Source organism: Helianthus annuus, chromosome 3, assembly GCF_002127325.2.
Source record: "Helianthus annuus cultivar XRQ/B chromosome 3, HanXRQr2.0-SUNRISE, whole genome shotgun sequence".
NCBI classification, from domain to species: domain Eukaryota; kingdom Viridiplantae; phylum Streptophyta; class Magnoliopsida; order Asterales; family Asteraceae; genus Helianthus; species Helianthus annuus.
The window spans coordinates 72,204,306-72,230,585 of NC_035435.2; the positions used below are offsets into that span (position 1 = coordinate 72,204,306).

Consider the following 26,280-nt stretch of genomic DNA (forward strand, 5'->3'; position numbering starts at 1 on the left):
GAAAGAAGCTTCATACCATTCAGTTTTAACAAATATTTAAACCGATTTTTATCAAAAGCTTTGCTATGTAAATCAGCTTTCTGTTCGTTAGTGTGGATTTTCTCAATTCGTATCAACTTTTTCTCGAAACAATCTCGAATAAAGTGATGACGAATTTCTATGTGTTTAGTTTTAGCGTGATGTACTGGATTCTTTGTTATATTTATAGCGGCCTCATTATCAACAAAAAGAGGTGTGTTAAGAAACTGCAAACCGTAGTCGCGCATCTGTTGCTGTATCCACAAGATCTGAGAGCAGCAACTGCTAGCAGAAACATACTCCGCTTCACATGTAGATAACGCCACAGACGTTTGTTTCTTACACTGCCAGGTGACTAACCGAGGTCCAAAGAACTGGCATCCTGCAGTTGTTGATTTTGCATTGACTTTGCAGCATCCGAAATCCGAATCGGAATACCCTTGGAGCATAAAGTCTCCTTTTCTAGGATACCACAACCCCAATGTCGGAGTTCCCTTCATGTAGCGTAATATCCTCTTCACAATAATCATATGCGAAGCTCTCGGGTTAGATTGATATCTTGCTGCGAGGCACGTTGGGTACATAATATCAGGACGTGAAGCAGTTAGGTACATCAAAGAACCTATCATGGATCGGTAGAACGTTTCATCAGCCCTGTCTACGGTGAGATCTGGGTGAATCCCATGATTTGTTGCAAGTGGGGTAGTAGCTGGAGTAGAACTTGACATTCCAAATTTCTCGAGAATATCATGCACGTACTTCGTCTGATGAATGAAAATTCCTTCAGGTAGTTGTTCAACTTGTAAACCCAGAAATAATTTCATCTCCCCCATTGAAGACATTTCGAATTTCTGCTTCATCACTTGTTCGAAATCTTTGCATAGATTTTCATTTGTTGACCCAAAGATTATATCATCAACATAAATCTGAACTATCAAAAGATGTCTGTCGACCTCTTTAGTGAAGAGAGTGGCATCCACTTTTCCACGAATGAACTTGTTGGCTAGTAGGTGTTGAGACAAAGTCTCGTACCAAGCTCTCGGGGCCTTGTGTAAACCATACAGCGCTTTGTCCAATAAGTAGACCTTCTTTTTGTGGATTGGGTCAATAAAGCCCGGCGACTGACCGACATATACCTCCTCTTTGACCTTCCCATAAAGAAACGCCGATTTAACATCCAACTGATAAACTTTGAAGTTCTTCCAAGACGCAAATGCAAGGAAAATTCTGATTGCCTCTAGTCGTGCCACAGGAGCATAGACTTCTGTAAAATCAATCCCCTCATGTTGACTAAAGCCCTGAACAACAAGTCGAGCTTTGTTCCTTACAACAACTTCTCTGTCGTCTCTCTTACACTTAAAAACCCATTTTGTATTGATTTTCCTATGACCATCCGGCAAATCCACTAGCTTCCACACTCCCAACTTTTCAAACTGACTTAACTCTTCTTGCATTGCAATGACCCAAGAGTCTTCAGTAAGCGCCTCTTTATACGTTCTCGGTTCAATTTCGCTTGGAACATCTACATTGCCCTCCAGATTAGTAACATTCTGATCTGCATCTTGTTCACCAACTTGGTTTGTTTGACTTGAAATCTGGATCTGCTCCCCCTCAGAATCTGAATCACCATGGTCAAATACTGGCATGTTGTCAGCGTCTTGATCATCATTCACTACCGACTGATTACCAGGAGCAACTTCATCATCATGTTCACCAGCATTGCTAGGACCTGCTTCATCATCTTTTGAAGTTTCCTGAGGTCTTCTTGAATACTCAGCTGGGAACCTTAGCTACGACTCATATTCACGCAAAATATCCAGCTCATCAAAGAAATCTTCATCTTCCTCTGATTCTTCTCTCATGTCAAACGAATCCCAAAGTTTGTCATAATGATAACGCCATGAATCACCAGGATTCTGCGGCGGCATAGTATAACCTTGACATTCAACATTTGCAGCTTCAATAATCCGCTTCTCACTTGGAACGAAGACACGTCGCATTGGATTTGCATAACCAACAAATATTCCCTCAATGCACTTCGGACCAAACTTTCCATGAGGCTCTATAACTGTACAGGGTAACCCGAACGGTTCTAGATACTTTAAATTCGGTTTGCGATTATTGATTAGCTCAAAGCATGTTTTGTTGAACTTGTTGACAGTAAGAACCCTGTTGAGCGTATAGCATGCGGCGGAAACAGCTTCAGCCCAAAAGTTTATCGGTAACTTTGAATCTGCGAGCATAGTTCTAGCCGTCTCGATTAGTGTCCGGTTTTTGCGTTCTGCGACTCCATTCTGCTGCGGAGTGTACGGAGCACTAAACTCATGCAATATACCTCTATTATCACAAAATTCTTCCATCCTGCTGTTCTTGAATTCAGTACTATTATCACTTCGAATTCTTTTGATACGCCTTTGGTACAGATTCTCAATCTTCTTGAACAACGCTATTAAACTGTCAAACGTTTCGTCTTTCGTCTTCAAGAAAGATACCCACGAAAATATGGAATAATCATCAGTAACCACAAGACAATATTTATCTCCTGTAATACTCTTGACATTCACCGGACCAAACAAATCCATGTGATGTCTCTCCAGAGGTCTCGAAACTGAATTGACTTGCTTTGTAGGGTGTGACTTTTTCTTCTGCTTGCCTTTAACACAACTAATGCACTCCCCTTCCAGATGAAAACCTTTGACATGAACTCCTGTAACCAAATCATTATGCACCAAATGATTCATTTTTCTAAGATGTATATGCCCCATCTTCCGGTGCCATAATCTCGATTCTTTTTCAGTTGCTCTGGACACAAAACAGTGAGCCTGACCCGTGGTTGTACTAGCTACACTCATATCCAACACATACAGATCATTAACTCTTGGTGCCCTCATGATAATCCATTCCTCAGGGATAACAAATCCTGGTTTCAGTATCAAACATTCTTTATCAGTGAAGTGAGTGGTATACATCCTGTCACAGATCTGCGAGATACTCAGCAGATTGTTCTCTAGCTCAACAATGTAGTTAACTCTCTCAAACGTCACAATCGCGTTGGATAACGTTCCTTCACCAATAATCCTTCCTCCTTGATTACCCGCAAAACCTACGTAACCACCATTTATATTTTTTACATCATACAGCAACGCGGTCTTCCCGGTCATATGTCGTGAAGCGCCACTATCCATGATCCATCTGGATACAAGTTTTGGAAGATCCTGCACATACCAAACTATGACTTAAACAATCTTCAAGAAAGATGCCGATCCATGCTTCGCGATCCAGGAAGCTCCGGCAATTCAAACTGCTTAGTCAAACATGGTGTCCACCCAGGCCTCATCAGCCTTAGGTGTAACCTTGACCGTTTTAACTCTCGCAACTTGAATTTTAAAGTTTTCAGCCTTCAGAGGTGGAAAATTTGCATCATAATCAACTTGAATTGAATCCTCAGAAGGTGAAACCTTTTTCTCTGTTTCCGGTTTCCAAACTTGTTGAGATAACGCAACCCGTTTGTAAAATTTGTCATTTTTAATTACCGACTTGTTTACAGGTTCATTTTTCACCTTGATGTTATCATTTTTCACACTCTTTTTCTCAACAACGATTGGTGCTTTACCCTTCACATCAACTTTCTTCTGTTGAGTCTTCACAGTTTTAGTCTTAGGTTGGTACACTTTTGTGCAATGTGACCAACTTGATTACATCTGAAACATGTTCGAGTATCAGCCACTTGACTTGTGCCTTCAGACTGAGCCTGTGAAGCTCTTTTCTCAAAGAACTCTTTGTTTGATTTTGAAAAAATTTCTTTCTCTTCATCAGCAAGTGAACTCGAACTGTTCACAAACTTTTTCTTCTCAACAAACTTCTTGTTTGAAACATTTCTTTTCTGATACGATTTACCCCCCTGATAACCACTCGACCAAATGTTTCGGTTGTTATTGTAACAACGCGGTGGATTAACAGATTTCTTGTTGTAAGATTTTCCTTTATCAAAACTCATTTTTCTCTTCGTTTGACTCAGATTGTTCACTTCTGACAACTCAACTTCGACCAATTTGAAAACATTTGTAAATTTGTTCATGTTTACATTCTCAATCGGAAACTCAGAATCCGAAAACAACTTATCAGAACCCGACATCTTGTACATGACAAGAGTATGTTCATCATTTAAGTTGTTCTTGGACTTTTGTTTCGGAATGTATTTGTCCAAGAAACACCCATCTTCCTCAGTAGTGTCACTATTCGTTTTTAGCACATTTTCAACAACACCTTTTACAATATCATTTTGAACACTATCGTCATTGGAAGATGTGAACGTGACATCAATGTTCTCCGGAAGTTTAACTTCACTTTCTTCCTCAATTTCAACCAACCCCGATTGCTTTTTCGTGTAATTATCTAAACTCGGCGGTGGAACTTTATGAAAACCCACCCCGGTTCCATCAGAATACACGTCTTCGCCAGCTTTGTTTTTCCCGATGGGTTTGGGAACAATATGTTGCAAAAGAAAGCTTGCAGAGCTGTAACTATTAAGCTTCAACTGGATTCGCTCGTTTTCAATTACAGCCTCTTGAACTTTAAGTTTCAGTTTAGCGATTTCATCCAGTTGTTGGTTGATTGATTCTTCTTTTACTCTAAGCACTGCTTTTAGATGCACGTTTTCTTTATATGTTTTACCATTACGATCATCACTATCTTTTATTGTGCTTTTGAATTTTTCAAATTTTTCAGAAATCTGACGGTTTTCAAGAATTAACTTTTCATTTTCCTTTTTAACTTTTTCATGATCAATTTTATCTTTTTCAATTTGACTAGTTAATTCTCTTATCCGTTCAGTTGAAGCTTTAACTGTTTTGTCACGATCGAGAATTTGATTCTCAACCTTCTGACCTTTGCTGTCAGATCTTCAACTTTCTTACCGTTGAGATACGTGACTGTATTACAAAATTTGCACTCTTTGTTGCAATTTTTGCAATCAACATTTCAATCAATTTTCTTACCTGATGCATTTGTTGATAAGTTTGAACTGACCTGGCTTTTTGACTCAGACACGGAGTTAGAATCTACCTCAAGTGCTTTAGCAGCCAGCACTTTGTCAGCCATTTTTCAGAGGTTCTCAGCAGTCAACTCCTGCGTTGTGTCAATAACCCCAGTATTAATCTTCTTTGATTTCTCCATCTCTTCTTTCTCCTTTTTCTCTTTCTCTTCTTTTTCTTTCTCATCTCCAGTTCCCCACCATTTATTCTGCCAATACTCGTCTTCTTCTTTTAATTCCTTGATTATGGCTTCGATATCAAGCGTTTTGTCATCGATCGCAATATTTCCATCCTGATCAAGATAACACTCCCTGTCCGGATCCCATCTTCTCGCTCTCCTCGCTTCCAGATAGATACCAGAAATTCTAATGATTCTGTTCTCAACAATCATTTTTCTGTATCTATACTTCTGCTCTTCAGTACTGTTGTCTTTCCACGGAATAGGTTCATTTTTTTGCCATGAATGCGTAACCAACCGCATCTTCCTCCGGTAGAACTTCTTGGCTCCAGTCATACCCCTCATCATCGTAAATCACCGCAAGAGCTCTAGATTTCTCTTTGTTGTCTTCAACTTGCTTCAATCTAGGCGGCTCAGATTTATTCTGGTGATAAATTGCCTTCTTGTAGTAATCATCTCTGAAAGGATTCTCGGATTCATCAGCATATGCGTTTCTACATTCTCGCTTGAAGTGACCCTTCTGCTTACACTTGAAACATGTCACTTTGGATTTATCGAACCCTAGCTTGGTAGATGGACCACCAATTGTCTTCCTACCAGTAATTTCCATGAAACGCTGTGCTCGACCAACAGCACTTGCCATAGCCCAACGAATATCGATCAGCTCCATTTCTTCAGGATCTATCTGATCATAATCTTCCTTCGTCAGGTTGGTGTTGCCAATCTTCCCAGCTACTAACCCTTCATACGATTCTAACACCGATGCTAGGAAGATCATCTGCTATTTGGCCGACTCCTCATCAAAATTCTGAGCATTCTTCAAGTCTATTGCAATGTTGCATTGAAAACGATTCTTTGCATCAGAATGACTTGCAGATGATGAAGATCCACTGTGATAACCACTGTGATTTCCACTGCTTTGACCACTTTAACTTTCTTTGCTTGATGTGGACACATTCTCAGCAGAAAAAGCAGTTTTGGGAGAAGTTGCTTTTGGCATCATGCTTTTTGGATAATACAAATCCACATTCTGCTGGTAAGATGAGTGATTGACTTTGTAAGTCTTCTTCAGTTCCAACTCGTGACTTTCAAGTCTCTCAATCACCAAATCCACAGTCAACTTTGAAGGCTCGATAGTGTTTTTCAGCATTTGCGCATAATATCTCCAATCCATCTCGTCAGGTAATGAATCGAACAGTTTGTCAATAAGCTCTTCATTAGGATATCTGATATCATGTCTTGCTAATTCTAGCTTCAGGTGACCAAACCTTTCTATCATTTTACAGACTGACTCATTCTTTAAACAGCTAAACATATCAAATTCTTTCCTAAGAAGTTTCTTTTTAGTTTTCACAATTTCAGCACTTCCTAGACATTTCGTTTCTAGCTTTTTCCAGAGATCTTTTGCGTTCGAATAATCGATCAAAGAAATAATATCCTCTCGGACAGACTGAAATAACAAAGCCACGCATTTTTGCTCAGCTACAGACGATTCAATCTCATCAGCAGATGTTAAAGTTTCACCATTTTGTTTCCATGTTCATAACCGTTTTCAGACTCTTCCACCTAGGAAATGCAAATGCCATCAACCAATCTTCAAACTTTCTTGACCACCGACTATATTCCTCGATAGCCATTAACTTTGGGGGTTTATTGAGTGTTCCGAAGGCACTTTCAGATTCCCAAGCTTCCGTTAACTTTTTCTTCGTATTTGGCGGATTCTCATTCGTGTTGCTTGACGAAGTGTCATCGTTTCCGGAATTTCCTACAAACGCGTACATATCACTAAACGGGTTCAAGAATATATCATCCATCTTGAATGTACCTGCAAAATCAGCAAACACTTAGAAAAATTTTCGAGATTTAAAAAAAACAATGACACAAAAGCGAAATCAATTATTGTGACAAATAAGCGAAAGCAGATTTGTTCACAAAAGCGAAACCAATATAGGTGACAGATGAGCGAAACTATGTTTGACCGTATAAGCGAAACCACAATGTACGTATGAGCGAAAGTCAATTGTCCGTTCGAGCGAAACCCTAATGTTCGTTCGAGCGAAACTACCAAGTTCTTTCGAGCGGAACTATCTTGTTCGAATAAGCGAAATGTCCGAATAAGCGGAACTATGTTTTTACCCAAATTTTACCATTTTTAAGCCGTGTTTTAACCTGAATCTTTCTAGGGTTTGTTCTTACTATATTTCGCACGTTATACTCAAAAATCAGGTCATTTCAACCGTAGGAACCAGTTCAATTCGAAAAAGTATGAGAGAAAGTGAGTAGAAATGAGAGAATTCTGTAGATTCAAGCTGTAGTAGTATGAACTCCTCGTCCTGAGCTCTGATACCACTTGTTGGACCGTGTTCCGACCCTAAACAATCAGTTGAGAACGTTCATCTTCACATACGAAGGCGGAATCAACGTAAATGAAGTAATACAGCTTATCCATTTCAATCTCTTCTATTTATACGCTTTCTGATTCAAATTTGACAGAGTTTCGTTACAAAATGTATGACCTAGTTCCGCTCCAACATACACGAATGACTGATCAGGTTTTACTTATAATGTCTATATATAGTGTGAGTAGTTTCGCTCCAATGACATGACAGATAAGCGAAACTCCCAAGAAACCAAATAAGCGAAACCTTATCTTGACAAATAAGCGAAACTACTTCTACACATGAACAAGTAAGCGAAACTACAACATAAAACCTAATTTTGACTTTCAAGCTCCTATGTTGACCTATCTTGACCAAAGACTTAATGCAGACGTAGTCAACAGACATTCCATGCATCAACAGTATTTCAGTTTCGTTAAACAAACCAAATGTCATACCAAATGTAAGCATGTTATGTGAAAATAATGTACCTAGTATGCTAATTGGACATACAAAGTAGAAATGTAAAACAATGTGTCCATATGCTGAGTGAACATATGCAACAGAAATGCAAAGTAAATCAATGTGTCCATATGCTGAGTGAACATATGCAACAAAAGTATTTATGAAAATCAATGTGCTAGCATGCTAAGTGAACATACATAGCAAAACAATATGAAATCATGTACTATATGCGTACTAATGAACATAGCAAGTATATGTTATGAAAGCACGAAAAGCATGAAAGTAACAAGGAAGCACATGTGTTTCACCCCAAAATGTTTGAAAACAGTAAAAGAGGGGACTATGTACTCACTTGAGAATGCTTAGAAGTCCTTGAATAACAACCAAATAAAGCTAGAGAGATCACAGAATCAATCGGCACCTAATATAGATAACTATGTTAATAAACCGGACCTAAATCGGAAGATCGGATATGTGACAACCGGACTTAACGGCTTCTAATTACGCGATTAGCAAATGTTTATGGCGACAATAAACAAAGTTTAAGGCGTGAATTAACTTAATTAGGCTTTTAGAATGCCTGTGAACGCCTATCTAATCTTACAGTGCGCGTATGGTGGTTTTCTGGAGATCTGCTAAGCATCAAGTGATAACGAACTGACACCGTACAAAATACTGACAATGCCGACAAATACGAATTTTATACGTATAATTTAAACCTATGGATTTCATTTTTGCGAAATTTTTATGCTTTCGAATGACACAAAGCGCAAACGAGAGCGAAAAAAAACGCGGAAATCAGAACACACTGTCAATCAATAACGAAACGGAAGCACCGCAGTCGAGTTACGTTGCAATGTTAATATATTATGATATATCTAACTTCGTTATCAATTTTTATTATTTGCAGTTGAAAACGGATCGAGAAACGGATTTCAAAACGACAAACTACGCATTTTACGCGTTTTTAACGCAACCGATAAAAATGCGCGTCGAATATCGATTTCTGACATAATTTTTGGGAATTTCGACTTATCATTATATTTTATGACGTTTTACGATAATCAGGTTCAATAACGGGCTTCGGAATTGCTATTGGGCTACACGAACAATTAGACACGCGATAATGGGCCTTGGGTCCAAGCCCACTTAGAAAGACCTGGGTATAAATTGAGTAGTAAAACCCTAAACACCCCATTTTTCCTTCAAACAAACCTGCGCACACAAGCACAGTGCTTATCCCTTCTCTCTGATTATACACGCACACACAGACAAGATACAAATTAAGTTTCTTTGAAAAGTTCATGAAGATTTACAACAAACACAGCCAAACAACAGAAGCTCTCACTCTCTCCCTCTCAATCTGATCACCGGCGCCGACTGTCGGCGGTGTTCCGGCCAGGTGACACACTCGAACACCGACACCTCCATAACCATCATACCCTCATCTCCCTCTCTTGAAGACCGGACGACCACCATCGCGCAGTGGCGGTGCACAACGACGACATTCAGCTCCTGTGGTGGAGGGGGTGGGGTTCTGCAACATCAACGGCAGCCGCACACCGGCGACTAGGGGTGGTTATGGATCCGTTGTCCGATGGCTAGAAAGGAGTGCAGGTAGAAGACGGTAACAGTGGCGGTTTTAGGGCCCGAGACAGCGGTAACAGTGGTGGTTACAGGTGTTCGACTCAGCTCCGGCGGCTGTGGGTCATCTCGGTCAGGTTCAGCTCTGTTTTCGGTTTAGCTCAAGGAGGTTAGTTCAAGTTTGGGTTAGTTTACTCCAATTTCGGGTTGGATTTTGGTCTTGATTCTACTCAGATTCAGAATTTGTGAAGTGAAGGTGCTGTTGGTTTGAGTTCACAAGAAAAAAAAAACCAGTATGTTCTTGGTTCGAGCCCGGGGTATAATGTACTAGTTTATTGTTATGGCTCGGTTCACATGTTCGGCTTAGGTTCGTTCAGCCGTAGTCGAATCAGTCAGCCAACAAAAGTCAAACCCGGTTGACTCGGTCAACACCCGAGTCAACTCAGGTCAACAGCGGTCAAACGGGTCAACGACAGTCAACTGCAGGCCCGGTAAAGTTTATTGGCGCGGATTTTTCATCTTATCATTTAGATAGTTTAAATTTCTACGCGAACCGAGCTCGAACCTTTAGCGATTACATAACGTTTATGCATTAGTGATTCTTTATATATATTTTGACTAAAACTATATATCGTTATTACATTGCGTTGAAATATTATTTGATTGTGAGTTTTTGACAAAATAACGGCAACTTGTGTTGTCGGGGTTATTCCAAAAACAGAGGAAACTCTGTCCGTTTCTCGTAAAAATCCGAAACTAGAAACATATTTTTATTCCAAAAACGACACTTATAAAAAAATTCGAGTTTTCTTATAAGATCGAATATGAAGTGTATTACTTATTTTGGCGACGTTTACGAGTTAACGAAAACTCATATGAAATAAATGTTACCTACGTTTATTTTAAACCACTAACACTCGAACCTTATTTTATTTATTTCAAACGCCCAAAATTTGGACATATTTTATAAAATAAATATAATGTTTTATATTTATTCCTAACGTCAACTATTAGGAAATCGTATTTCAAAAGTCTAGTGTTCGGAAAATATACAACATAAATATAATTATTTATATTTATTTTGAGTGTCGCGGCTTCGAATATTCCTATAAAAATTATTCGTTACAAACGTCTAAACTAAACACAACACGTATCGCTATCCACCTACGTATTCCTATTCATGACAAATAACACGACGCCGTAAGTATATTTATATTTAAATATATAAATATATATATTTTAAACCATTCGAAAGCTAAGTCGTTTTCGGGACTTAGTTTTATCCCGGTCATAAACGGGATCAACTAACAATAGTTTGGTTATTTCAAACAAAAGTAGTAACACCTTCTTTCGTAGAGTCGTTTTGTTAACGACTTGGTAGAGCTCGGACACGTAGTTTAGCTACGTTTAAATTAGAAACTGATACGTTATTCCCTGTTAGGAATACTATAGATGCACGCTAGCTAATTCATGTTCTTGGAACGGCACTACGGAATCACACTAAGCTAGTTTTACACAGGAATATCCAGGTGAGTTCATAACCCCCACTTTTTACTGTTTTACATTTTTATAAATGTTTTCGGGGGTGGAAAGACATGCAAGTTTTTGCAAAAGAAAACACTATTTCGATGAACGAAAACACATATTTATAAACCATGTTGCAAATGATTTTCAACGAACTTGAATGGTTTACGAACGATTTATACTAAACATACCGGTTTTACAAAACATGCATGATTTTCATGACTAGTGACGAGAATGTCCTAGTTACAACAACGGGACTGGGTTGGCCTGCGTACGAAAACAAGACAACTCAGTGAGACCATGTCCTCCTTTTCTTTCAATGTTTCGGTTAACAACTTTCAGGGGGAAATACATGTCAAACTTAGGTATGACTAAGCTATGGAATGAACTCTTGGATCACGTGCGAATAGGCGCTAACTTAGGCACCATTAATCCTTTTAAGGACCACGGAACAGGGGGTAGATCTATCGGGTACGGGCGAGCCCCACTCACGGTCCTTGTGCGGCCACTTAGAGTGCTTTTGTGTCCCTGTCGAAGTGAATCGACACTTAAATCGTCTACCGGGTTGAGTGCTTCCTATGTCGGCACACATATTAATGTCTTAGCTACACATTAATGATCAACATGTTCATAGACGCATTACATACCTACCTATAAACTGAACTTTCAAATGTTTTTAAGATTCATTTGATGTAAACTCACAAGTACATGGATTTACAAACTTTAGTAACGGTTTTCAAGTTATACCTAAGTAAGAGGAAGCGCTAACCCTGCTTACAAAGGTTCGTTTGGGCTCGGCCCATTCTCTCTCGTGCAATGCACAAAGACTATTGTGGGCTAGCCTCACAGTTTTTCATATATCATGCCAAGAAAATAATTTTACTATATTTTCTCAACAACTTTAAAACCGGTTATCAAAAAGATTTATTTTAAATCTTTTCAAAACAAACTATGAACTCACTCAACTTTATGTTGACTTTTTCGCATGTTCTTTCTCAGGTTGCATTATCAAAACTATGGAACGGTTGGAATAGGAGAACCCATGGGAATTTGGTTACTTAGCGGCGTTCACTTTCTAGAAGTCTTAGCTTATTTGCTTCCGCTGTGCAATGAAGATACCGGTCTAGTCACGCCAGCTCTGATAATTTCGGGGTGTGACAGATTGGTATCAGAGCTATAGGTTTCAGCGAATTAGGTTTCTGTAGAGATACCTAGGCTTTAACCTCACTTTCCTCTGGGGACTTAGATATCAAGAATTAAACGCACACAGAACGCCCAAGACTCGAATATGGGTTCCAACCGTTGCCAAAAACAATTAGTCAACAATGTTGGTTTTAAACAAACATGAGTGGTGTGTTGATACACGGTTCACGAAACAGATTCATACATTAAGCAAAACTTTGAGAGTTTTGGATAACATGCATTTAGGACCGTTGGAAAGCTTATGTCTAAACTCATTAAAGGGCCTCACTTAGAAACCGTGACTAACAACTCGGGCAAACGCCATTATCCATGTTGTCTATGCTATTCTAATTACTTGAACAGGTAATCTACGCGGAACGAAACACTAGCGCACGAGAATACATGGAACTCACATTATACGTCCACAGATGTCAGAGCACATCACATTCTACGCGGAACAAAACGCTAGTGCACAAGTATACGCGAAACTTAAGCCATACGTCAGCGGACGTCAGAGTACATCACACACGACTTTCGAGGCAAGGCCTCGGGGAAAACACAAATAGACACGACAACAATGATGCTAATTTCGTCAGCGGGAGAACTACTGATCGAAAAGCAGCAATATGCCACGTGATCCTGCAAACGACATGAAACACGCTGAGGTACGTTTAAACAAGATTTCACAATGGTCGATACTTAGTCTGAAGAGACTCACAATTGTTGGCGCTGCAAAAGAAGTCACACGTCTTCGCATCTCCTCTATTTCATTTATGGCGATTACGCTATGTTCGACATTCCATGGTAATGTCAACTAACAAACGGTTATCACGTGGAATTACAGGTAAAGTCCTTAAATTTCTTTTGTTGAAATTCTGACTTTTGCATATAGTGAGTAGATTTTCGTATTTCTACTCCCCCTAATGGTCATTGCACCATGAAGATTTTATTTCATGATAGCGAACACTCAATTGTTTCATTTTTTTTTTTTTGACAAATTCATCTGATACGCATGCATTGTTTGTTGCGCATGTGGTTTCACTCCAAATTGATGCTTTATCAAAGTCCAAATATTCTTTCACTATACTTGAGCTTTGCATTGTGATCTAGATGACCCGCCTTATCGCAAAGTGTTGACTCTTTGATACCGAGTCGACAGATTTCTTGGAAAACTCATTTTCTTTTGAGTGGTATACATGGTTTTTCGTTGTAACCATGTCGAAATTTCGTATCCATACATCCATTCATTGTTGGAATGTGACTAAACCAAGTTCAATTGTTTGAACTTGCTCGTAATATACATTCAATTCAGGGTTCCATATGATGGATTGAGGCCATCATATTCAACTTAATCCCAACAAGCACTTCATTTGTTTTGAACTATAACTTGCTTGTTTGGTCTTTAACTTTATTGAATCGTTTCTTTGATCGCGATCACCTTGTGGTGGCGTCTTTCACAAGTTTGAAGCTTGCGCTAATCTCGTTGCTCACATCATGTACGGATTTAATTATTTATTTATTTTTTTATTGATATTAAATCCGCTTTGTTGGTTTATCATATTACAGCAATCTTAACACAATCGTGTGTTAAGATAATGGTACACAAGTTCATGTCATATTTCGGTGTGCCTCTCAACGGATCTTTCATAATCGAGCGGACATTTTGGTGATATTCATTGCTTTTCATCTTTACTCGAAAACATTGTTTATTTGTTTCGTTTTCAGTTGAAAATCCTATGAGATTCGTTTGAAATAAATATTCAGATTTACTCCGATGAACCTTTCATTTGACTTTAAACATGGTGAACTTGTTTGCTCACCGCTATTATTGAATTATTTCAATCACTACGACACCTTGTGGTGTCGGTATAAACTTGTAGCTTGTGCTAATCACGATCAGCCGTTTCATGCGGAACTATTTATGCTTTTCGTTTGACACATCGTTTAAATAGTCTTAATGCAATTATGTATTAAGACGATGATACACCAGGTTCGGTTGTATTTCGTTTCGGTGTATCCTTGCAGCTCAATAATGTCAACACGTTGATTTGATTCATTTATTGGTTCGATAGTTGACAAATCATTTCTGTGATTCTCTTTATTTGGATTTGTTGAATTCGAGTTTCATTCATAAAACAACCAACACAAGTTTCTGTTGGTAGTGAAGTCTATTGTTTCAAAAATTGATTTGCATATTGTGAACGTTCATTTGGAATTCCATTGGTTGAATTTCCTCTTTTGTTGAACCCAGTAAACCTAGTCACATTGGTGATAGTATCACAACATCTCGTTCACTTGACATCGATTTTCAGAACAAACTCAGTTAAACCGTTGGGTTCCTATTGATGCAAAATGTTCTTGCAATCTCGTAATCTGAACAATTTTTTGTTCAATTACACGATCATTCACTTTGGTACTATTCGGACTTACCTAGGAACGTCATAACTCTAAGGAGATAACATAGAAAATTTCGAGGACGAAATTTCTGCAACAGGGGGAGAATGTGACAACCGGTACTTAACGGCTTCTAATTACGCGATTAGCAAATGTTTATGGCGACAATAAACAAAGTTTAAGGCGCGAATTAACTTAATTAGGCTTTTAGAATGCCTGTGAACGCCTATCTAATCTTACAGTGCGCGTATGGTGGTTTTCTGGAGATCTGCTAAGCATCAAGTGATAACGAACTGACACCGTACAAAATACTGACAATACCGACAAATACGAATTTTATACGTATAATTTAAACCTATGGATTTCATTTTTGCGAAATTTTTATGCTTTCGAATGACACAAAGCGCAAACGAGAGCGAAAAAAAACGCGGAAATCAGAACACACTGTCAATCAATAACGAAACGAAAGCACCACAGTCGAGTTACGTTGCAATGTTAATATATTATGATATATTTAACTTCGTTATCAATTTTTATTATTTGCAGTTGAAAACGGATCGAGAAACGGATTTCAAAACGACAAACTACGCATTTTACGCGTTTTTAACGCAACCGATAAAAATGCGCGTCGAATATCGATTTCTGACATAATTTTCGGGAATTTCGACTTATCATTATATTTTATGACGTTTTACGATAATCAGGTTCAATAACGGGCTTCGGAATTGCTATTGGGCTACACGAACAATTAGACACGCGATAATGGGCCTTGGGCCCAAGCCCACTTAAAAAGACCTGGGTATAAATTGAGTAGTAAAACCCTAAACACCCCATTTTTCCTTCAAACAAACCTGCGCACACAAGCACAGTGCTTATCCCTTCTCTCTGATTATACACGCACACACAGACAAGATACAAATTAAGTTTCTTTGAAAAGTTCATGAAGATTTACAACAAACACAGCCAAACAACAGAAGCTCTCACTCTCTCCCTCTCGATCTCATCACTGGCGCCGACTGTCGGCGGTGTTCCGGCCAGGTGACACACTCGAACACCGACACCTCCATAACCATCATACCCTCATCTCCCTCTCTTGAAGACCGGCCGACCACCATCGCGCAGTGGCGGTGCACAACGACGACGTTCAGCTCCTGTGGTGGAGGGGGTGGGGTTCTGCAACATCAACGGCAGCCGCACACCGGCGACTAGGGGTGGTTATGGATCCGTTGTCCGATGGCTAGAAAGGAGTGCAGGTAGAAGACGGTAACAGTGGCGGTTTTAGGGCCCGAGACAGCGGTAACAGTGGTGGTTACAGGTGTTCGACTCAGCTCCGGCGGCTGTGGGTCATCTCGGTCAGGTTCAGCTATGTTTTCGGTTCAGCTCAAGGAGGTTAGTTCAAGTTTGGGTTAGTTTACTCCAATTTCGGGTTGGATTTTGGTCTTGATTCTACTCAGATTCAGAATTTGTGAAGTGAAGGTGCTGTTGGTTTGAGTTCACAAGAAAAAAAAAACCAGTATGTTCTTGGTTCGAGCCCGGGGTATAATGTACTAGTTTCTTGTTATGGCTCGGTTCACATGTTCGGTTTAGGTTCGTTCAGCCGTAGTCGAATCAGTCAGCCAACAAAAGTCAAACCCGGTTGACTCGGTCAACACCCGAGTCAACTCAGATCAACAGCGGTCAAACGGGTCAACAACAGTCAACTGCAGGCCCGGTAAAGTTTATTGGCGCGGATTTTTCGTCTTATCATTTAGATAGTATAAATTTCTACGCGAACCGAGCTCGAACCTTTAGCGATTACATAACGTTTATGCATTAGTGATTCTTTATATATATTTTGACTAAAACTATATATCGTTATTACATTGCGTTGAAATATTATTTGATTGTGAGTTTTTGACAAAATAACGGCAACTTGTGTTGTCGGGGTTATTCCAAAAACAGAGGAAACTCTGTCCGTTTCTCGTAAAAATCCGAAACTAGAAACATATTTTTATTCCAAAAACGACACTTATAAAAAAATTCGAGTTTTCTTATAAGATCGAATATGAAGTGTATTACTTATTTTGGCGACGTTTACGAGTTAACGAAAACTCATATGAAATAAATGTTACCTACGTTTATTTTAAACCACTAACACTCGAACCTTATTTTATTTATTTCAAACGCCCAAAATTTGGACATATTTTATAAAATAAATATAATGTTTTATATTTATTCCTAACGTCAACTATTAGGAAATCGTATTTCAAAAGTCTAGTGTTCGGAAAATATACAACATAAATATAATTATTTATATTTATTTTGAGTGTCGCGACTTCGAATATTCCTATAAAAATTATTCGTTACAAACGTCTAAACTAAACACAACACGTATCGCTATCCACCTACGTATTCCTATTCACGACAAATAACACGACGCCGTAAGTATATTTATATTTAAATATATAAATATATATATTTTAAACCATTCGAAAGCTAAGTCGTTTTCGGGACTTCGTTTTATCCCGGTCATAAACGGGATCAACTAACAATAGTTTGGTTATTTCAAACAAAAGTAGTAACACCTTCCTTCGTAGAGTCGTTTTGTTAACGACTTGGTAGAGCTCGGACACGTAGTTTAGCTACGTTTAAATTAGAAACTGATACGTTATTCCCTGTTAGGAATACTATAGATGCACGCTAGCTAATTCATGTTCTTGGAACGGCACTACGGAATCACACTAAGCTAGTTTTACACAGGAATATCCAGCTGAGTTCATAACCCCCACTTTTTACTGTTTTACATTTTTATAAATGTTTTCGGGGGGTGGAAAGACATGCAAGTTTTTGCAAAAGAAAACACTATTTCGATGAACGAAAACACATATTTATAAACCATGTTGCAAATGATTTTCAACGAACTTGAATGGTTTACGAACGATTTATACTAAACATACCGGTTTTACAAAACATGCATGATTTTCATGACTAGTGACGAGAATGTCCTAGTTACAACAATGGGACTGGGTTGGCCTGCGTACGAAAACGAGACAACTCAGTGAGACCATGTCCTCCTTTTCTTTCAACGTTTCGGTTAACAACTTTCAGGGGGAAATACATGTCAAACTTAGGTATGACTAAGCTATGGAATGAACTCTTGGATCACGTGCGAATAGGCGCTAACTTAGGCACCATTAATCCTTTTAAGGACCACGGAACAGGGGGTAGATCTATCGGGTACGGGCGAGCCCCACTCACGGTCCTTGTGCGGCCACTTAGAGTGCTTTTGTGTCCCTGTCGAAGTGAATCGACACTTAAATCGTCTACCGGGTTGAGTGCTTCCTATGTCGGCACACATATTAATGTCTTAGCTACACATTAATGATCAACATGTTCATAGACGCATTACATACCTACCTATAAACTGAACTTTCAAATGTTTTTAAGATTCATTTGATGTAAACTCACAAGTACATGGATTTACAAACTTTAGTAACGGTTTTCAAGTTATACCTAAGTAAGAGGAAGCGCTGACCCTGCTTACAAAGGTTCGTTTGGGCTCGGCCCATTCTCTCTCGTGCAATGCACAAAGACTATTGTGGGCTAGCCTCACAGTTTTTCATATATCATGCCAAGAAAATAATTTTACTATATTTTCTCAACAACTTTAAAACCGGTTATCAAAAAGATTTATTTTAAATCTTTTCAAAACAAACTATGAACTCACTCAACTTTATGTTGACTTTTTCGCATGTTCTTTCTCAGGTTGCATTATCAAAACTATGGAACGGTTGGAATAGGAGAACCCATGGGAATTTGGTTACTTAGCGGCGTTCACTTTCTAGAAGTCTTAGCTTATTTGCTTCCGCTGTGCAATGAAGATACCGGTCCAGTCACGCCAGCTCTGATAATTTCGGGGTGTGACAGGATAGGATGAGGTTTCGTAAACCAAATGAGTATTGGTACTCATATGTTATGATTTAACAAAACCTACATACTAAATCAGAACCTATCCTAAGTGCTTACGACCCATTACAACTCGTTTAAGTAGTCTACGCTACTTTAACGCGTCGTTCGCGTAAAATGCGTTCGAACCGCCTAACTAGTCCTATGACAAGTATTATATGCCTTAACAAGTCTAATAATGTTGCCTAATCAGTTTAGATGTCAAAAGTTAAGTTACATATGCTTAAAATGAATTTATGCACAAAAAGGGCATTTTGGTCATTTTCCTAAGGCATATAAATTACCTATCATACAACTAACTAAACGAAGTGACCATAAGGTATAACCTCGGAAGGTTATTCCCTATACAACTATGGTCACAAAATATGTTTGGTCGGATCCTAATGATCGACCAAACGGGTCGGGTTCGAAAGTCTAAGCGGTTGTTTAGACTGCTTATCGTACGACCCTATATACGCACTAAACTAAAAGTGACGAGTTAAACATGTTAGAACATGTTTAACGAAAGTTAGAAAACAAGTTTGATATCAAAACGAAGGGTTTTGATACCCAAGAATAGTTTGGTTGCAAAATACGCATAAACGCGTATTTTGACTGAAACTATGTCTCGTCACTATGCCTAAATAACGTGGTAATCAGTAGGTATAGTCACAAGGGACTATAACCATCGTCATTACGCTCACGTTGCGAAGTTCAAACGAATTTCGCGTTGACCATTGACTGGTCAAAGCAGAAAGTCAAATTGACTTTCGTGCTTGAAAACGCATAAAAGAATGAAAGAAACTTATAAAGGGTCCAAGCAAGGAAGGTTTGAACTAAAAAAATCTCAAGTATGAAGCTTCACAAGGAGAGCTTCAACTTAGAGAATGAATTTGAGATCAATTGTGGGAAATGCAAGAATTCAAGGTGGGTATTTATAGAAATTGGACAACCGTTAGGATCGTTTCTTGAATTACGAGCTTCGATCTTGGCCCTCCATGTGTGCCCACTGATTTACAAACCTATGGGTGCCTAAAACAAGCTCATTGTATGAAGAAACCATGTCCAAAAACCATAAACCATAAACCAGCTGTTGAATTGATAAAACTGAGTTTCTGATATGGGCAGCTGTCACGCCCCACGTAAGAGGAGGCTTCCTCTTACGCGCCCCGCCAGAGATAAGTTTGGCAGATTGGCAGAAAAGGTCCCTGAATGTGCAAAACTTGCTTTTTGATGCATTTTTGACACGTTTAAGTCCCGTTAACCTCATTTCAAGGCTCTATAATGAAGTTAAATATAGGGAACATGAAACATGCTCAAAAACATCTCGGATGTTGGTTCGTTTGGTTGTACAGTTGCGTTGTTCGGTTAATTACGACGAAACATGAACGGACGCGAAAAACGATACAAATTGCGTGACGAATGGAATTTTGGCATGCCAATCACTAAAATAAAATATTTTAATGATTACAAAAATTTTTAGATGTCCGGATATATTCAGAACGTAAGATATGCGCGAAAATGCAAACTTATGCACTTTTTGATGCTTTTAGTCCCTGATTGACCAAAAAGTTTATTTTCGCATACCGAACCCCTCAAAGCCTATTTCTAAGCTATGTAAAGGATATTTAGGGTATGTTTAACTTATGATCAAGTTCCAGAATGTTCATTACTATACGATTCGGCATACTTTCGCAGTTTAACGTAAATAGTCCCTGCGATCGAATAAACTTGATTTTGCCATACCAAAGCCTTCAAAACTTATTTCTAAGTTATGTAAAGGTTATTTAAGGTATGTTGAGCATATATTGATGTTCTGCAGTGTTTGTCGCATTAAACTGATTACGTTTACGCACCAGTTTGCGTATAACTTTCCAGAAAGTGATATAGAGTTTGAAATTGAACAAAAATCGAAACGTGCAAAATGTCAAACATAAATAAACAAAAATTGGGGTCAAATCACATTGTTTTATTGATAATTGAACTATTCAGAGTTTGTATAATGATTACAAGCAAAGATGTCACACTTACCCTAGCTACCTATGTTTAATTGGGTTTTTGACTGATCGGAACAATATGGTCACGTCAAAATGGCGTCGTTGCCGGGGAGTTTATGCGCTTTGTGTATTGGATACTTGTTTGCATTCTTGTGATTAACTGTTTAAAGTTTTTAGTTCTTTTTGTACTTTGTCTTTTTCCTTGTTACGCGAGTTGTGTTACTTGTACAGATTACAGGTAGTGCATGCTTACACGGAATTCTGGGAGGACTTCACCGTTAGTCTACGAACCGGAAATTGAGTGAGTAGCAAGAAGGAATTTAGCAAGCCGGTTAGAGGCAACCATTGTTTCTAACCAAGTCACCTAAAATCCACGATCCACACCATCCATTGAACCTAATTCAATGGAGCACCAAAATTTCAATCACCCAAATACCCAACATCAATTTCGATACCGAGGAACCTTTCGCCCGAACCAAAATGTCCAACAAAATATTCCACAAGATCAACCGGGTGGTGGTAACAACTCAAGACCACCGACACCACCTTTTTAAACCGAGGTCCCAATAATAACCAAAAAACACCTCCACAACAAAACCTCCACCGACACAACTCCTTACCCACTAACCTTGATGACCGGAATGTTAATTCCGATCATAGAGGCAACTGAGACCGCGACAATCCCGCGAATGAAGAACCGTTCTTTAACATTGACGAGTTGAGAAATGCCATCCCTGATGATGAGCCGTATAGTATTCCCGGTTACTGATGTGTGTAAAATGCAACATATAAAATAAATCAATTGAGGCATAAAACTAACCCTTTTTTAGTACTAATGTTGGAAAAGTGTGCTTTTGTCTTCCTTTTGTATTTTCTAGACTAAATGAGCTTAATTGAACAAAAGGAATAAATATGCAGCTAAATTTAACATAAATACAAGAAAATGAATAAACGTGGCATGCCCGACCCCTGACACCATCTTCCCAAGAAAAAACAGGAAAACAGAAGGCTGGCTAAGGCCCCGTTCCCAGCGGACACGGGGGCGTGGCCAGTTGTCTGCAGAAAGGACAAAGCTATAGAAGCTTCTATTCCCGACATGGGGGCGTGCCCAGCACAACACGGGCCGTGGTCAACGCTAAGATTCGTAGAATCCAAGCAAATCTTGATAGTACAGATACGCTTCTGCACACAGGGCCGTGCCCAGCGGACACGGGGGCGTGTGGAGCTAATGCAGACAAATTGCAATTAATGAAGAAAGAGAAAGTGGATGGACACGGGGCCGTGCCGAATGGATACGGGGCCGTGTCCGGGCTTCTGTGCAGGCTATAAATAGAGGTGCTTGGTTCACTTCAAAGGCATCCCTTGGCAAACCACCTATCTCCCACTTCACCCACACTCCACCACCACTACAACCCACATCCACCACCATCATTCATCATCCATCATAGAGTGTGTGTAGTAGTCTCGGGATCCAAGATTGATAGTAAGAGTTCTTGACAATCAAAGGCCATGTTCGCCTAAGTCTCTTACATCAGTTGGTGAAGACAAGCATTTAGTATAATACTTTTGATTTTTAATCTTTTCGCACTTTTTGTTTGGTTTTGTATTAATGACTTTAATAACTAGTTTCTTATGTTGAAGGTGAAACTTCCTTATCATTTGTCCGTGGTGTCTTGGCATTATTTTACTGTATATATAAAATAAAAGATTTACACCATTCATATCTCTACGGTCTATATAGAGATATGTTGGCTACCTGGTCGGGGTTAAGGGAATGGTTTGGTAATTTTCTTGCCTTGTTCAGTGTATAGATCCTGCAAGGACCTGGGTCAAGCTTACTAGGACCTCCTTCAATACCCACTGGTATTGGATAGCGGGGGTCCGAATGGCTTGATTCCCTCATATGTAAACTACTATTAATACATTAACCCGGCTATTTGGGATTGTATCCCTGCTAACTCAAACCACTTTACACATTAATAACTTAACTAATTATCTTTCAATATTCCGACCCTTTAGGATTGTATCCATATGACTCAAACTACCAGGTTGAGGGTAACGTCACCTTCAAAAGAGGCGAGTCGGATCCAAGCGATTCATCTTGTCTATCTGTTTTAATTTTATTTTTATTTTCAGAATTTTTAGTTTTTAATTTTCACGTTTAAAACCTTTTCTAAAATTTTGATTTGATTAGACGTTGAGGATAAACCGGTACTAAATGCTCTTGTGTCCTTGGACGCCCTCGGTATCTTACCAACGTTATACTACGCTCACAATGGGTGCACTTGCCCACATGTGTGTTTAGTGTTAGTAGAATATCGTGCTTTATAAATTTAAAACTTGACTAAAGTGTTAAAAAGGGCTTAAAATATACATAAAAATATATCACACCTAATGCACATCAAGTTTTTGGCGCCGTTGCCGGGGACACAAGGATTTTAAGAAAGTTAAGAATCAACGGCCTAATCGTTTTTCTTATTTTTCTGTTTTTTTTTTAGGATTTTTCTTAAATTTTCAGCTTCTGTAGACTGCAGCATGGGGCCGTGCCTGGTCGGACGCGGGCCGTGCCCAGCATTATTACTGAGAGTTTTTATTTTCCGAGTTACAGAGAGCTAAGCACGGGGCCGTGTTGGTGCAGCACGTGGCCATGTTGAACTCCCAGTAACAGGGGTCCGGAAAAAAATCACTGTAACTCCGACCACGGGGCCGTGTTCAACTGAGCACGAGGCCATGGTGAAACTTCTGACCAACAATCTTTTTGTTTTTATCGAAGGAGTTGGAACCCAGGCGCCGCACCTGAATTTCCTACGTAGTGCATGAGCTCCAGTAAAGACATAAAAGAACCTCTAGAAGAACCCGAACGCTTTCTAAGAAAACGACTTAAAGCTAAAAACCAAGAGAAAGTTTCAGGGGACCCACTTCCAATGGCGGATCAACGTACCCTAATGGATTACCTACGGCCCACGATAGGTAATCTTCGCGCTGCTATCAATGCACCGAATGTCGATGCCAACAACTTCGAACTTTGGCCGCATTTGATCCAAATGCTCCAAAACTCCGCAACTTTCCATGGGCTTGTGGACGAAGATCCCCATTTACATATTACCAACTTTTTGGAAATATGTGATACTTTTCGGATCAACGAAGCATCGAATGACGTCATCCGCCTCCGAATGTTCCCATTTTCACTAAAAGACCGAGCTAAGGCTTGGCTTAACACCCTCCCAGTTGGTTCGGTGAACACCTGGGATGAACTAGCCCAAAAGTTTTTGTATAAGTATTTCCCTCCTTCAAAAACGGCTAAATTAATGTCTGAAATTAATACATACTCACAAGAGGACGGGGAATCCTTATATGAAACTTGGGAAAGGTTCAAGGAGCTACTCAGAAAGTGTCCTCATCATGGTCTTGCGGTATGGCAACAAGTATCCACTTTCTATAGTGGGTTGTTGCCATACACAAGACAAACACTTGACTCTAGCTCCGGGTGACTTCTAGGTAATCGTCACCCAAATGAAATTTATAATCAAATTGAGGAAATTGCTCAAAACAATTTTCAGTGGCACACTCCCTGAGGCACAAAATCTATTGCCCCGGGCGCCCATAAGGTTGACGAAAGCACCTCTTTGCAAGCCCAAATCGAGGCCCTCTCTTCAAAAATCAAAAAGTTAGAAATGGCAAAAACGGCCTCGGTTATGGCTTGTGAAGGGTGTGGGGGACCACATGAAAATGGGAGTTGTATGAAAGAAAGGGATAATCATACAGAACCGGTACACTACATTGATAATAGACCTAGGTCGTCAGGTCCTCCAACGGGTACCTACAACCAAGGATGGCGTAACCACCCTAACCTTGGTTGGAGAGAACCCGACAATAGTAGTAACCAACAAAATCAAAACCAACAAACAAACTTTCAGCAACCAAGAAACGAGTCACAAAATTTCTCTCAACAACAACAAGGGGGACGAGAGAGGCTTGAAGATACTATCTCACGCCTCATCTCCGACACTGAAAAGAAAAACTCGGATTGATTTCAACAACTGGAATCAAACTTTAGAAATCAACAAGCTAGTATTCAAAACATTGAAAAACAACTAAATCAACTAGCTCAAAATTTCTCCGAGAGACCACAAGGCGCGTTACCCAGCAATACCGAAACCAACCCAAAGGCGCAAGTACATCTCATCACATTGAGAAAATGTACCGTAGGTCCCGAGGAGGCTCCGCTACCTCCAACTGAAGAGAGCCCGTCTAACCAAACCGCAACTTTACCGACACCCCAAAAAGAAACGACTCCTCCACCAAATCAAGAGCCTACCAAGAATCCTCCGGTACCTTACCCTGGTCAGTTACTTCACCAAAAGACCGATGAGCAATTCACCAAATTCATAAACTTACTAAAACAATTGCATGTCAATATTCCATTTGTAGAAGTCCTAACCCAAATGCCTAAATATTCAAAATTTATGAGAGACTTTCTCACTCACAATGTGACACCTGTGTCACTTCAACCATCAAACAAATACCAAACTAATGACATATTGTATTTCATACTTGGGATTTGTAAAAATATGTGTATCGTTTGCACGTATCAATTCTTGTTCGATTTCAAGCTTTAAATCGCTTTCTGGAAGGTTATACGCGCACTGATGCATAAATATAACTAGTTTAATGCAACAAACACTCCGGAACAGTGGCATAGGCTTAACATACTTAAAATAACCTTTACATGACTTAGAAATAAGTTTTGGATGGTTTGGTATGCTGAAATCAAGTTTGTTCGCTTGCAGACTAATATCGACAAACTGCGAAAGTAAGTCGATTCGTACTGTAATGAACATTCCGGAACTTGATCATAAGTTAAATATGCCCTAAATATCCTTTACATAGCTTAGAAATAGGCTTTGAGGTGTTTGGTGCGCAAAAATAAACTTTATGCTCATTCAGGGACTAAAAGCGTCAAAAAGTGCATAAGTTTGCATTTTCGCGCATATCTTACGTTCTGAATACATCCAGACATCCAAAACTTTATGTAAGCATTAAAATATTTTATTTTAGTGTTTGGCATAAGAAAAATCCATTCGTCGCGTAGTTTGGATCGTTTTTGGCGTTCGTGCGCATTTCGTCGTAATTAAGCGAATATCGCGATCGTACGACCAAACGAACCGACATCCGACATATTTTTGTGTATGTTTCATGTCCCCTATACTAAGGCATCATTGTATAGCCTTGAAAATGGCTTAACGGGCCTTAAATGGGTCAAAATGAAGCTTAAACCACTGCAGGGACCATTTCTGCAATTAATGGAAACTGTTGCTGAACTATAGATCTCAGGCGGCCCACGTATCCCCTGTGTGCTTCTTACACGGCCCCTGTGGGAACACCAGATCTGCACAGAATGTGTTTCCCAGCTGTTCCAGCTGGTTTTAGCACTTGCAAATTGTATTTCTTGAATCTATGGACTAGTATTTGAATGCCCCTTGTATTCTATACCATGTGCCCAAGTGGATGGTTGAGATTGAAGCTCGATTTTCGATAAACGATCTTAACGGTTCAAGGAAATCTATAAATACCCCCCAACCTTCATTGTTGCAACACTAAAT

General features: G+C 39.3%; 1 non-coding gene across 1 annotated transcript; it reads right to left on the reverse strand.

The window, feature by feature from the left end:
* Window positions 1-23,979: 23,979 nt before the first annotated feature.
* LOC118490852 lies at window positions 23,980-24,086 on the reverse strand. The gene has a single exon (XR_004890077.1). It is a non-coding gene; the product is annotated as a small nucleolar RNA R71 (small nucleolar RNA).
* Between the last annotated feature and the right edge of the window lie 2,194 nt (window positions 24,087-26,280).